Genomic DNA, 13,400 nt, shown 5'->3' with positions numbered 1-13,400 from the left:
CGTATGACATCATATTCTGGGGTAACTCATCATTGAGTAAAAGAGTGTTCATTGCACAAAAGCGTGTAATCAGAATAATTGCTGGAGCTCATCCAAGATCATCGTGCAGACACTTATTTTAAAGAGCTAGATATCTTCACTGTAGCCTCACAACATATATATTCACTTATGAAATTTGTTATTAACAATCCGAACGAATTCAAAAGTAATAGCAGTGTACATGGCTACAACAGTGGGAGAGAGGATGATCCTCATTACTCAAGTTAAATCTAACTTTGGCTCAGAAGGGGGTAAATTATGCTGCCACAAAAGTCTTAGGTCACTTACCTAATAGCATCAAAAGTCTGACAGATAGCCATGTAGCATTTAAAAGGAAATTAGAAGAATTTCTTAATGACAACTCCTTCTACTCATTAGATGAATTTTTGGATATAGTAAGTGGGTAATTTCCTCAACCCCCCCCCCCCTCCCCCCGCAAAAAATTAAGTGTCATGTAATATTTTGTGTAATGTAATATCTTGTATAGACACCTTTTATTAACCTGACACGTTCCACATCATTACAAAGTGTCGTATTCATGATCTATGGAACAAGTACTAATCTAATCTTAACCAAACACAGCGTAACGAGGACCGCTAACCACTAGTAAGGAAGCTGACCACGTTCGATCGTACAAAGCAGAGCCTCACGTCATTGTCTCCCTCCTGTCTCCATAAATAAGACAATTCTCCATCTCGGAATTCAGATGGTCATTAGAATCGATGGCGTTCATATCAGAGCACTCAATTCGATGATTATTATGGTGTAGTGACATCCCCGTTTAGATGTTGCATCACTGCTCATGAACACGCTGCTGTCGTTTCTGAGATGGCAACATCCAAGTAAGCACAATCTGCCACTCATTGAACTTCACATTGGCTGTCACCTGCCACAGTGCATCTCGCAGTGCTGGATAAGAGGGCCGTCCGGTGCCTCAGTTCCTGATCATAGCTGCAGGTACATCCGGGTGCCAGATCCTAACTGCCAGTAGGATGAGGATCAGCCAACTACACGGCTCTGCAGTACATCCCGATAGGTCACCGCGGTTAACTGTCACCTTCTGGAGTGAGATCAAGGATGCTTCAACGCAGTGATGGGGCATAATCTCGCGCTACGGCTTCACCTGCCAGGCAGCAGTTTGCAATGCTTCAGCTGAACTGTTGGTGTGGCAGTCTTGACTTCCAGTCCAGCCTAGCAGATAACAAGAGTCAGCAAAATTCCTCTGTCACCAGCAAGAGGCGACAAGTGAGGCTAACAAGAAGACACAGAACTGTAAGTCTGTAAGAATAAATATTAACTTGCTAATCATGTTTTATTAACGCCAAAAGACGCCCTACAGGTCCCACTGTACCATACCGATAAGATAAGATGTCTCCACTGGGTACCCCTACACGGCTGTGGCGCAGTACCAATAAAGCAAGGACATACTGGCTAATGCTACACAACAAATCACTGATTCATCCACACTGTTTCTGAAAATTTCTGTCTGTCTATACAGACACAATTCAGGTATCCTTGCATCTAAAGTATGGCTCTTTGTATGTTGTAGCACACAACACCATGCTGAGTTCCAAGTTTCTTGGAGTGTCCGTCTATATATAGCCCAAGACTGAAAATTTGGTCTCTAGCAATTTTCAAGTGGAACAGTGAATATGTACAGCAGTTTTCTGTTATTTATGCAGAGGATCCTTATGTCTTTATACACACAGCCGCTGGAGACGGAACACATGACATTGAAAGTATTCATCGCTAGATATTTCTACTTTTTACATGTACAAAAGAACAAAATTTGAGCAGTATTCCATTTGCAGATTGTCAAAGTCTACAATTGCAGTGTTGGCCATTGTTAATGAATAGTGATTGATTGGTGTAAATATTGAAGACAGAGTTACATGAAGATACGTAATCAAACTGTACTAGATGGAGTGGTGACCATCAACTAATAGGTAGAATAAACAAATGTGTGTGTGGGGGGGAGGGGGGGGAGGGTGAGGCACAAGAAAGAGAAGAGGTGGAGGGGCTGGGGGTAGAGAGAGGGGAAAGGAGAAAGAGGGAAAGAGAGGACGAGATAGAAGGAGGGTAGAAAGAGGGGAAAGAGAAAGGAGTTAGAAGAAGAGAGAGGAGTAGTGAGAGAAGAATTGAGAGGTGTTGAGTTGGAGTAGGAGGGGGTAAGCAAGGGAGGTGATTGGGAAGGATATTGGAAGGTGGGAGAGTGGTAGGAGGAGAGAGAGGGAGAGGAAGGGGGGGCAGAGTGAATGGAAGAAACAGAGAAGGTGGAAAAGTGACTAGGAAGGGGTAGAGAGGAGAAAAACAGATGGGGAGGGTAAAGTGAGAAATGGAAAGAGAAGTGAAAAGTTGAGAGGGAAAGAGTGTGAAGGGGAGAGTGGGAAGAGGAGAGTGGGGGGGGGCAGACTGATAGAAATGAGTGACTGGGAGAGTGGGAGGATAGAGTTTGGCAGAGAAAGAGGGGGTAGGACAGGAGAAGAGTGATGGGAAAATGAGGCTTATGGTACACTGATAAGAATATTGTGTTGTGGGGTAGGCAGGTAAAGAGGAGAGGGGTGAGAGGAGAGGGAAAATGAGGGGGAATGGTAGAGTGACAGGGAAAGGTAGAGTTAGAGGGAAGATGGAAGTGCTGATGTGGGACAAGGAGAGGGAGAGAGTCAGGCAGAAGGAGAGAATGTAGGAGGGGTGGATTGTGAGGGGATAGCAATAGAGAATAAGGAACAGAGGATGAGAGAGAGAGGGAGAGAGAGAGGGAGGGAGGAAGGAGTGGGAGAGGGACACAGAGAGAGAGGGGTGGGGAAATAGTGGGAAACAAGAGAGTGGGAGAGGAGTCAGTAGGGACAATGGCCAGGGAGAGAGTAAGGAGGAATAGAGGGAAGAGAGTGGAGGAGCTGAGAGTGAGAGGGAGGGAGTTGGGGGGGGGGAGTGGGGAGGGCTTGACTGAGTACAGTTTGAGTCAGGAGGGTTTAGAGGGGAGGGGACAAGTGGGGTGTGAGAAAAGGAGGAGGAATGAGAAGAGTGGGTGAGAGTGAGGATGGAGGGAGAGATGAGAGAAGGGGGGAGTGAGACAGTATGGCAGGAGTGAGATGGAGTGGGGAGGGACCGTTAGGAAGAGATGAGGATACGAGAATAAGTACAGAGAGTGGATGTGAGAGAGAGAATGTGGGAAGGGTGAGGGGAACTAGGTTGGGAAGAATGAGAGGGGGAGAATGTGAAGAGGAGATGTGAGGGAGAAAGTGTGGGGAAAGACAGAGTGGGGCCACAAGGGAGGGAGAGAGGAGGATGAGAAGTGTGTGGGAGGAAGGGATCATGCTGTACTGTAAGTAATGTAAGAAAGCATCTTTAGATAAGTATGTAAATCGTCTGTATGTTGTGAAGTGTGTAACTGAGAAAGTTCTTTAGTTTTATGTTCTACGCATTATATTTATGGTAAACTCTACGATATGAAACGTATGAGATGAGCAAAAGAAGTTCGTAATTGACTAATTATATCTGCCGGCCGGTGTGGCGGAGCGGTTCTAGGCGCTTCAGTCTGGAACCGCTCGACCGCTACGGTCGCAGGTTCGAATCCTGCCTGGGGCCTGGATGTCTGTGATGTCCTTAGGTTAGTTAGGTATAAGTAGTTCTAAGTTCTAGGGGACTGATGACCTCAGATGTTAAGTCCCATTGTGCTAGAGTCATTTGAATCATTTGAACCACCAAGTTTTATGAATGAAAAAATGTACTGCAAGGCTGTGGCTAATATGCCCAACTGCACAGACAGATGCCTGTAAGGCGTACGTTCGTGAACGCTACACATAATTTTAATTAGTCGCATTTGAGTAAAGAATATTTTTTGCACGTGTAGAATTATCCTGTAGGTCAAAAGTGAATGAGCATATGCGAACATTCTTAACTGAGTTTTATGCACCCAAAGTTGAAAGTTATTCTTAAGGCAAAAGGAGTCGAGTGTAAACGTTTTAGCGGATCTACTACGTAGTTTATTTCTATTGAAGTTTCCGTTAATAAGTATAGCCAAGACCTTGAAGATTTTTACACTGTTTATTGTATTCATAGTAGGTGGGATGTTTTTGACAGTACTAAACTGAATGAACTGTAATATTTTAAACATAGCTGCACAACAGCAACGGTTTCAAGTAATAAAATTATAAACAGCCGACCAGTTGCAATGGATAAAGAAATTCTTCACCTAGGTTTCGACATATATAAATTTGTCTTCTTCAGAAGATAACAATTTTACATTAGTGAGGATTAATGTACCATCGCCGTTTGAAACGTCCCCTTAAAACAATTATACATGACGGTGCTTAAACTGACACACAATATTTTTAGCGCAACGCAATCTGACTTTCAAAAATCCCTACAAAAGACTGGCCCTGACTAACATTAACTTATACGTTTCACAAATCACTTACCTCACAAAAATCTTGGTTACTTGAACTACTGCAATACAGGAGCGCCACTACTGCCAGCTAAATAAAAGATTCAAACTACAGAAGGCACTAATTACTGTTACGCATAGTTAGGAAATGAAAGATTTTAGTAGAGAACAAACAATGTATTTACCTTAATAGTGTTGAAAAATTATAATATACATAACAGATCATGACATTCAGTCTTACAAATTTCCAAACTCCGCCATCTCTCTCCCCACATCCACCACTGCTGGCGGCTCACCTCCAACTGCGCAACGCTACGCGCTGTTCACATCCTGCTGCCGCTGCCCAACACTACAATGGCAGACAACAATGCAAACTAGCCACAGACTGCACACAGCACAGCCAGTGATTTTCATACAGAGCGCTACGTAACGTTGCCAATAACAAAACATAAAACAGCACAGCCAGTGATTTTCATACAGAGCGCTACGTAACGTTGCCAATAAGAAAACATAAACAGCCTACTTACATAGCCCCCATGCTCCCCACAAAAAATTTTACAAATTGTTTTGGGCAGTGGCCAATAATGATTTGATAAAATTTTCCATAATTACAATAACAAAGAAATCAAATGCACACATTTATTGATACAATGTTGGTCAAAAGCTAAAATTTTCTCACAGTCCATAAAGACAGTCCTGGTCGTTCATCACAGTAAAATAGCAGTATTTTTCTCAAAGTCTCAGCAGTAAAAGAAAATGCACATGGAAGTAGTGGATTTACATGCAAACTTGAAGAAGTAGTGTTGTCCTTCCAACGGAAAGACAGTGCTGACTCTTGACATGCAGACAGGTATTGGTCCACAACAGAGCAAACCCACAGCAGAGTCAGTCGACGTTTTGAAGAATATTGGTAGGTAGGTCATCACAGAGCAGACCCACTGTAGTCCTGGTAGAGATTACGGTACTGGTGGGCCACCAGAAGTGCAGACCCACTGCAGTCCTTGTAGAAATAATGGTACTGGTGAGTCAGCAAAGGTGTAGACCCACTGTAGTCCTTGTAGAAATGGCCAGCAGCCATCTGTTGTGACTGTGCAGGTGCACAATCACCATTGAAGAGTCTTGCGGATAATATAGCAAGTCCATAACCCACCACTTGTCCACTCACAAAAATTTGTTGAAATGTCCTTAAAACCAGCAATGCTGTTATGCAGTCCCTAGCTGAATTATTAACACACGTGCAAACACTATCAGTCCCTACTTCTTACATATTGTCCATATACTATGACCAACAGAGACGTGTGCAGTGAAATGTAACTTACAAGTTACTTAATTTGTTGAAATGGTGTCAATTACAATTTTATGACATGAGAATACAATAACAAAGGTACAAAATACATCATTAAAGAACATAACAATACAGATAAGATTTGTAGTAAAACAGGCTTTACAAAAGAATAGAAATAAACATGTACATCAGTGTTACAAGAATTATGACATAAGTACATACATAAAAGATCAGAATAACTTTTGAAACATCAACTTCACACATGAGCATTAAAACAAAACAGAATAAATAATGTCTAACATCTTTACAAAGTAAATAACATATTATTAATGCCAATTATATTTGAGGATAACAGTATTCCTCATCATAGTGAATGTAGCTTAGTATTAGAAGAGAAAAAACAAATGTGTGTGTGGGGGGGGGGAGGGGGGAGGCACAAGAAAGAGAAGAGGTGGAGGGGCGGGGGGTAGAGAGAGGGGAAAGGAGAAAGAGGGAAAGAGAGGACGAGATAGAAGGAGGGTAGAAAGAGGGGAAAGAGAAAGGAGTTAGAAGAAGAGAGAGGAGTAATGAGAGAAGAATTGAGAGGTGTTGAGTTGGAGTAGGAGGGGGTAAGCAAGGGAGGTGATTGGGAAGGATATTGGAAGGTGGGAGGGTGATAGGAGGAGAGAGGGGGAGAGGAAGGGGGGGCAGAGTGAATGGAAGAAACAGAGAAGGTGGAAAAGTGACTAGGAAGGGGTAGAGAGGAGAAAAACAGATGGGGAGGGTAAAGTGAGAAATGGAAGAGAGAGAAGTGAAAAGTTGAGAGGGAAAGAGTGTGAAGGGGAGAGTGGGAAGAGGAAAGTGGGGGGGGGGGGGGCAGACTGACAGAAATGAGTGACTGGGAGAGTGGGAGGATAGAGTTTGGCAGAGAAAGAGGGGGTAGGACAGGAGAAGAGTGATGGGAAAATGAGGCTTATGGTACACTGATAAGAATATTGTGTTGTGGGGTAGGCAGGTAAAGAGGAGAGGGGTGAGAGGAGAGGGAAAATGAGGGGGAATGGTAGAGTGACAGGGAAAGGTAGAGTTAGAGGGAAGATGGAAGTGCTGATGTGGGAGAAGGAGAGGGAGAGAGTCAGGCAGAAGGAGAGAATGTAGGAGGGGTGGATTGTGAGGGGATAGCAATAGAGAATAAGGGTACACAAACACATAGGGGGATAACACAATGGAAAGGACAGGGTTCGTTTTCAGTGTAGCATTTGGTACTGCAGTATTTTGCGAACAAAACCTTTTTTGTTCTTGGAGATCTCCCTTCGTTCATCATTATTCCAAAAAAGTCGTATCTACACCTCTTTTCTGTATTCTAACCATATTTCTTTCAAAATAATTATGGCTAATTGTACGATACTCATTTTGGCCCAAATCGTTTTCATATAACTTCTCAATGCATTTCTTCCAATTTATCACAACTCGTTCTCACAATTAGCCTACCCCATCTTAAGCTAACTTAAATCTACTGAGCTCAGATGCTAAACTAAGGGACGAGGCAATGCAGCAGCACAAAACAATTAACACAAACATCAATGACAAAAAAAATACAAATTGGCAAAGTAAGCAACAATATTACAACTAATATAAGGTAATGAGCAGCAAACAAGAAAAATAAATCGGTAGTAAACTGGCTTAGCAGAGTAACACAAAGTCAAATTCAGTAACACTATGCCTGGAAAACAGCAGCAGCAAATGAAATAACTTATATCTAAACATGACATAGCTCAAGCAAAAAAAATATTACACTAAAGACAACAATGCAGACAAGGGAAATGTATATTCACATCTTAATATCTATGTCATTAAAGTGGTGCACCACAACTTATTCTACAAAATAAATTACCAAGTACTTGAAAAGAAAATTATGAATTCAGTTCCTGTAAAGGTACATGTCTTTTTGCGCTGCCTCATTTTTTTGAAAAAATTATTATTTACTCGATCTGTAGACAGAAAATGTTTATATTAGTACATCTATAAAATTTTATTTTAATCAATGCTGCAGTGCAGCTAGAAACTAGATATTAAACACAATAGGCAAAGCAAGGCGTGAAACGTCATTCACTAGCCATATGGCATTTCATAATGCGGTAAACAATCTTTCAACTAGCAAGGCAATAGATGTGAAATGTTTCTCATCATTTCATTAGGCATTTTAGTAAACATCATAAATTAAGAGCTCCACAGTATAATCATATGTTTTCAAGTTTGAGCGTGTCGTATTTGTGATGCTTTCTACAAAGGAATGTCAATAGCGAGGATAATGGCCTCCCTTTTTTTTCTACCTGTGCCTCTGAAAAGGCACACACTAATGGCTTTTTCTACAGGCGTCTGACACAGCTGGGTGCCCACGATGCATTACGTGCAGGTGGTCACTTAACTTTCTTACGGAAATATTTACGACAGCAGTTTCCGCTACTGTGGCAGTCTCATATAAAAAATTTCACAGGTCGAGAATTTGCGTTGCAAATGTGTAGAAACAAAATCCCGTGAATATAACAGTGTCCAAAAAATTTTCAGTGGCATTGTGATACATTCACACATGTACACACATTTCATAACTCTTAAAATACGATTCTTGGTTTCCAACAACCTTTTTCACAAACCAGAGTCCCTAACCACTACTCATTATTCCTTAGCTTATTCGTCGACACTTTTTCAATATTTCATCATAACAGATACGTAGCATACTCAAATAACTCATATAGCATCAGCTTTTTGATCATAAACATACCGCAACAGCATAATACACATAGTCATCGTAATAATAACATCATAACACCTCAGTCAATTCTCAAAATCGTCGTAGCTTCCTCCAATAACTAAAAAAAAATTCTCTGCTCATGTCAAAAGTGTCATCTGCCTCAAACGTACTTTAAAAATCGTGATCCCATACCAAATATATCATTCAAAGTTCTCATAATATCACAATGGGTCTGAAAAAATATGAACAGTTCACAAAGTACAGACAAAATACAATTTTGTAAGTGAGAAGTTATACAAAGGTGTAATTACGTAAACATTTGTCACTGATGTAGTAAAAAAAATGTTTGTCTCTCAGTTAAATGATCCAATAGCTGTGTAATTTATGTATTAGGGAAATATGGTACTGATGTGTAAAGTTGTATAAGCAAATACCATATTAGCTAGGGCTCCTTGTGCTTGCAAAACACATGATACACAAAGTAGGCGTGTACCCCCCTGAGGATATAATTATACCCTCAGGTGTTACAGATTACAGCAATGGAATGAAATGTATCACAGAAAACTTTTGTATCATTGTACTTCAAATATCTTTAAAAATAAATGATTTAAGTACAAAATTAATCACTCAAATACGTGTCCTGTAGCGCTAAATGTGCGTCTTGCTGTAAGATAATCTCTGTGGAAGTGTCGTAGTTATCGTCCTCTGAAAGCTAAGTTCTGCAGAAGCCAATGTACTTACCTCATGATACACCAAATGTCAAGTAAACCAAAATGTTGCATTAAAATCTCATTAGCAGTACTGGTAAATGTTCTAAGTATGTGAGCCTTATAGTCGTTACGTAATCGTGCAACTAACAAGCAAGAATGTACACAGACAATAACACTGTGTTGTCTGTTCCCAATAACAATGCATTCGTAATTTCTGTTTAAAAATGTTCCCTAGGTTCTAGACTGGATATTTAACTTCAAACATTGTTGAATGTTAACAGTTTCTATGTCTGACAAAGCATACTAGAAATGTGAAGTGAAAAGTTTTATGGCAAAGACTAAGTTAAACAGCAGATTATCATTCAATAAACGGTTTTACATGTGAAATGTGGTGTAAACCTTTACTGTTCCTAGTACGCAGACTTTCAACTGAAAAGCAATTGTCATGTTTTATACGTCGGTAAGGAATGTTAAATCTTTTCTCTAGGTTAGCGTGTGTGTTATTTTTCTCTGAGCCAGCCGGCGCAGGTGGCTGCCTGCGGTGCGAGTCATTGTCTGTCCCTATATTGGCGCGCGTCGTTATTGGGATTAGGAGACCTAACTTCTACAAATTCACGTTGTCAGAAGCGCCCTGCTCTGTTTGAATCCCGCCAGTTCTGATGAAAGTCAGGTCTGTCGTTACGATCATATCGTCTGTCGTCATGTCGATAGATTCCATAGTTTCTTTCTTGTCGGTCACGTGGTGGAGAACTTCTCCCTGAATCGTAACTGCACGCTGAACTATTGCGTCTAACGTTATTCTGTCTCTCTTGATAATAATTGTTCTGGTTCCCATATTGTCTGTTTCTAAGGTAACCTCTGTCATATTCATTACTATGGAAATGCGATCTTTCTCTGTAACTATTGTTACTCTGCCAGTGGTTGTCATATGGGTGGTGTCTGTTTTGGTCACGATTTGCGTTGTAAGAATAGCCTTGTCGTGTCCAGTTATTATTTCTGTCATCACGGAATTGTGACAGATGTGACCTGTAGTGATTGTTTTCCTGTTTTCGCATCCCGCGACTGTCTGTGTCAATTTCTAATTCTTGTAACAGTCCCTGAAAAGCTTCAATGTCGTCTTTGCAACGTCCTGCCGAAATAATATGTCGTAAATGTTCAGGTAATTTGATTAAGCAAATGCGGATGAGTTCTGAGGGGCTGTATGGGTTTGACAGGTACTGATTCTTGTGCAACATGTCTTCAAAATATTTCACAAGACTGGAAAATTCAGATTGTTCGAAATGTTTCATCACTATGATGCTATGTTTTACTCGGTCTTGTGTAGCTTGAGACCAATATGCTGAGAGGAAGGCACGGTAAAATTCTCCTTCACTGTGACAATCGTGAATGACCGATCGCATCCTTACAGCTGGTTCATTCTCCAAGTAGCCACACATAAATTCTAACCTGTGCTCCAATGACCAGTTGGGAGGAAAGCAATGAGAGAATTGATAGAGCCACGCTTGTGGATGAATGTCATTGCCAGAATTCTTAAACGTTTTGAATTTTCGTGTAGTAATGAACAGCTTATAGTCAAAATCATCATGTCGGCGAGTAGCATATCGGTCATTGTTACGTCGTGTCAGCGGTTCCATCTCAAAATTCGGTGCACCTTGCCAATTTCTTTCATAATTTACGAAATGCCCAGTGCTATTATTTCGTGGCTTTTCCGTATTTCTAAGTTCCTCTTCACGAGTTGGAGCGCGAGTGTCCTCTGAAATATGAAATTTTTGTATGACTTGTGCCAATTGATCTTGTACTTCCCGGATTTCTCTTTTGTATTGCGTATTAATTTGATTCTGATTTTGTTTGAATTTCTTAATTTGTTCACACTCTTCTGTGTCAGTGATGGCTACAGGTCTTGTGTCATTCAGATCATCATCTACCTTTGCAGATAAGTTAGTGAACTGATCCGAAATTTCTGCTACTTTCTCCGATAGTGTACTTATTTCCTCAGTGTGTTTTTCTGAACCAAGTTTCAGAGTGTCCATTTGTGTTGAAATCGTATCTACTGTGTCCTTTAAGTTTTCTTGAGTTTTTGCAAGTTGCGTAACCGAATCGGTAGATGCAACTGAGTCAATTTTAGCTTGCAAGGTGTCGTGATTTTCATGAACAATAGTTTGCAGTTCTTTTATGGCTGCTTCGTGATTCTGTATTGCATTTTCATGACGCGAAGAAATAGGTTGGAAATGCTCACAAATTTGTGTTTTTACATCATTACAGACTTTTTGACATTTCGATTCGATGTTATGTATCTCAGTAGCTAAATCTTCACGTGTTTGTTCAAGCATGGTGTCTAACTTTTGAAGATTTTGTTCCATTGTGTCTAACTTTTTAAGATTTTGTTCCACTGTGTCTAACTTTTCAAGATTTTGTTCCATTGTGTCTAACTGTTGCTGTGTTTGTCTCTGGTGTTGTTCCATTGTGTCTAACTTTTGAAGCTTTTGCTGTGTTTGTCTCTGATTTTATTCCATTTGTTGCATTAGCTGTAATAACAATGCATTAGTGTCTGGAATCTGTTCCTCTACGCTTTTCGGCATTGCTTTTGCACCGGCAACATTCACATTTTGACAAACAGAAAATGTGTCTTGACTTTTTTGAGAAAACGGTGAGGACACAAAACCTGAATCTACAGTATTTGCAAAATTGTGTCCTGTCATTTCGGATTCCTGAGGCGAGCTATTGCCGAGCGATCAATCGATAATGCTTCCCTGTTCACTAATTGTTTCACTGCCTACGCCATTGTTTTCCGCCCACTCCATTTCCCTATGCACGATTACCAAATTACTATGTTGAACAACAGTTAATTCATTACACGGTGGCGCTAACTCACTGCTTTCGTCTTCACTGTCATTTCTCAGTTTACTTTGGAGCCTAGTACTACGTTTTTCACACGCCATAATTGTCACAATATTTCACACGATAACACAGAAAAGCACAATTTGAAGAGCAAACTAACAAAACATATTAACATAGCATTGAAAATAATATCTAGTTAATTGCAAGCGCAGCTGCGAAATACTTGGTGCAAATCAACATGCATGCCACAACTGTGTACAACAATGAAAAACTACAACTACAAAGGAAATTCTCTCTATAATTATGTGCTAGCAATAAACAAAAGCTACACTAATTACACAAACTACAAGAAAAAAATCAGAAGATTCCAGTGAGGTATCCTGGCAGGGTCGCCATATGAAACATCCCCTTAAAACAATTATACATGACGGTGCTTAAACCGACACACAATATTTTTAGCACAACACAATCTGACTTTCAAAAATCCCTACAAAAGACTGGCCCTGACTAACATTAACCTATATGTTTCACAAATCACTTACCTCACAAAAATCTTGGTTACTCGAACTACTGCAATACAGGAGCACCACTACTGCCAGCTAAATAAAAGATTCAAACTACGGAAGGCACTAACTACTCATAGGCATAGTTAGCAAATGAAAGATTTTAGTAGAGAACAAACAATGTATTTACCTTAATAGTGTTGAAAAATCATAATATACATAACAGATCATGACATCCAGTCTTACAAATTTCCAAACTCCGCCATCTCTCTCCCTACATCCACCACTGCTGACGGCTCACCTCCAACTGCGCAACGCTACGCGCTGTTAACATCCAGCTGCCACTGCCCAACACTACAATGGCAGACAACAATGCAAACTAGCCACAGACTGCACACAGCACAGCCAGTGATTTTCATACAGAGCGCTACGTAACGTTGCCAATAAGAAAACATAAACAGCCTAGTTACACGTTTATACAATTATCGGCATAGATCCATGTGTCGAAAATAAAAACTCTAGTATTAGGGTTCGTCACGTTAATATAAAATAGCTCATGGATTTTGCAGAGCTCACAGCCTTACTAACGTAAAATTGTTACCTTCTGAAGAAGACAAATCTATATTTGTCGAAACCTAGGTAAAGAATGTTGTGTACATAGTTCCGCGTAGTCAGCGCGTACAAAACTTTCTCCTAGAGCGCGCCCCACAAAGCACAACAGCGCAGGTGCAGCGCTCGTCCATCTCTGAACTACGAGATGGCGCTGTCTTAGAGACGGACCAAATTCTGCTTCCACCGATCTGTGTATTAATATGTAACACAGCCAATGAGATTGCTGCTAACGTAGAACCTTTTCTCCTCGCGGATCACACCTGCGCAGTGATACCTGAACGCGCGAGGTATTATAACG

This window comes from Schistocerca piceifrons, chromosome 6 (assembly GCF_021461385.2).
Source record: "Schistocerca piceifrons isolate TAMUIC-IGC-003096 chromosome 6, iqSchPice1.1, whole genome shotgun sequence".
Taxonomy (NCBI): Eukaryota; Metazoa; Arthropoda; class Insecta; order Orthoptera; family Acrididae; genus Schistocerca; species Schistocerca piceifrons.
Note: the sequence above shows the minus strand (reverse complement) of the source record.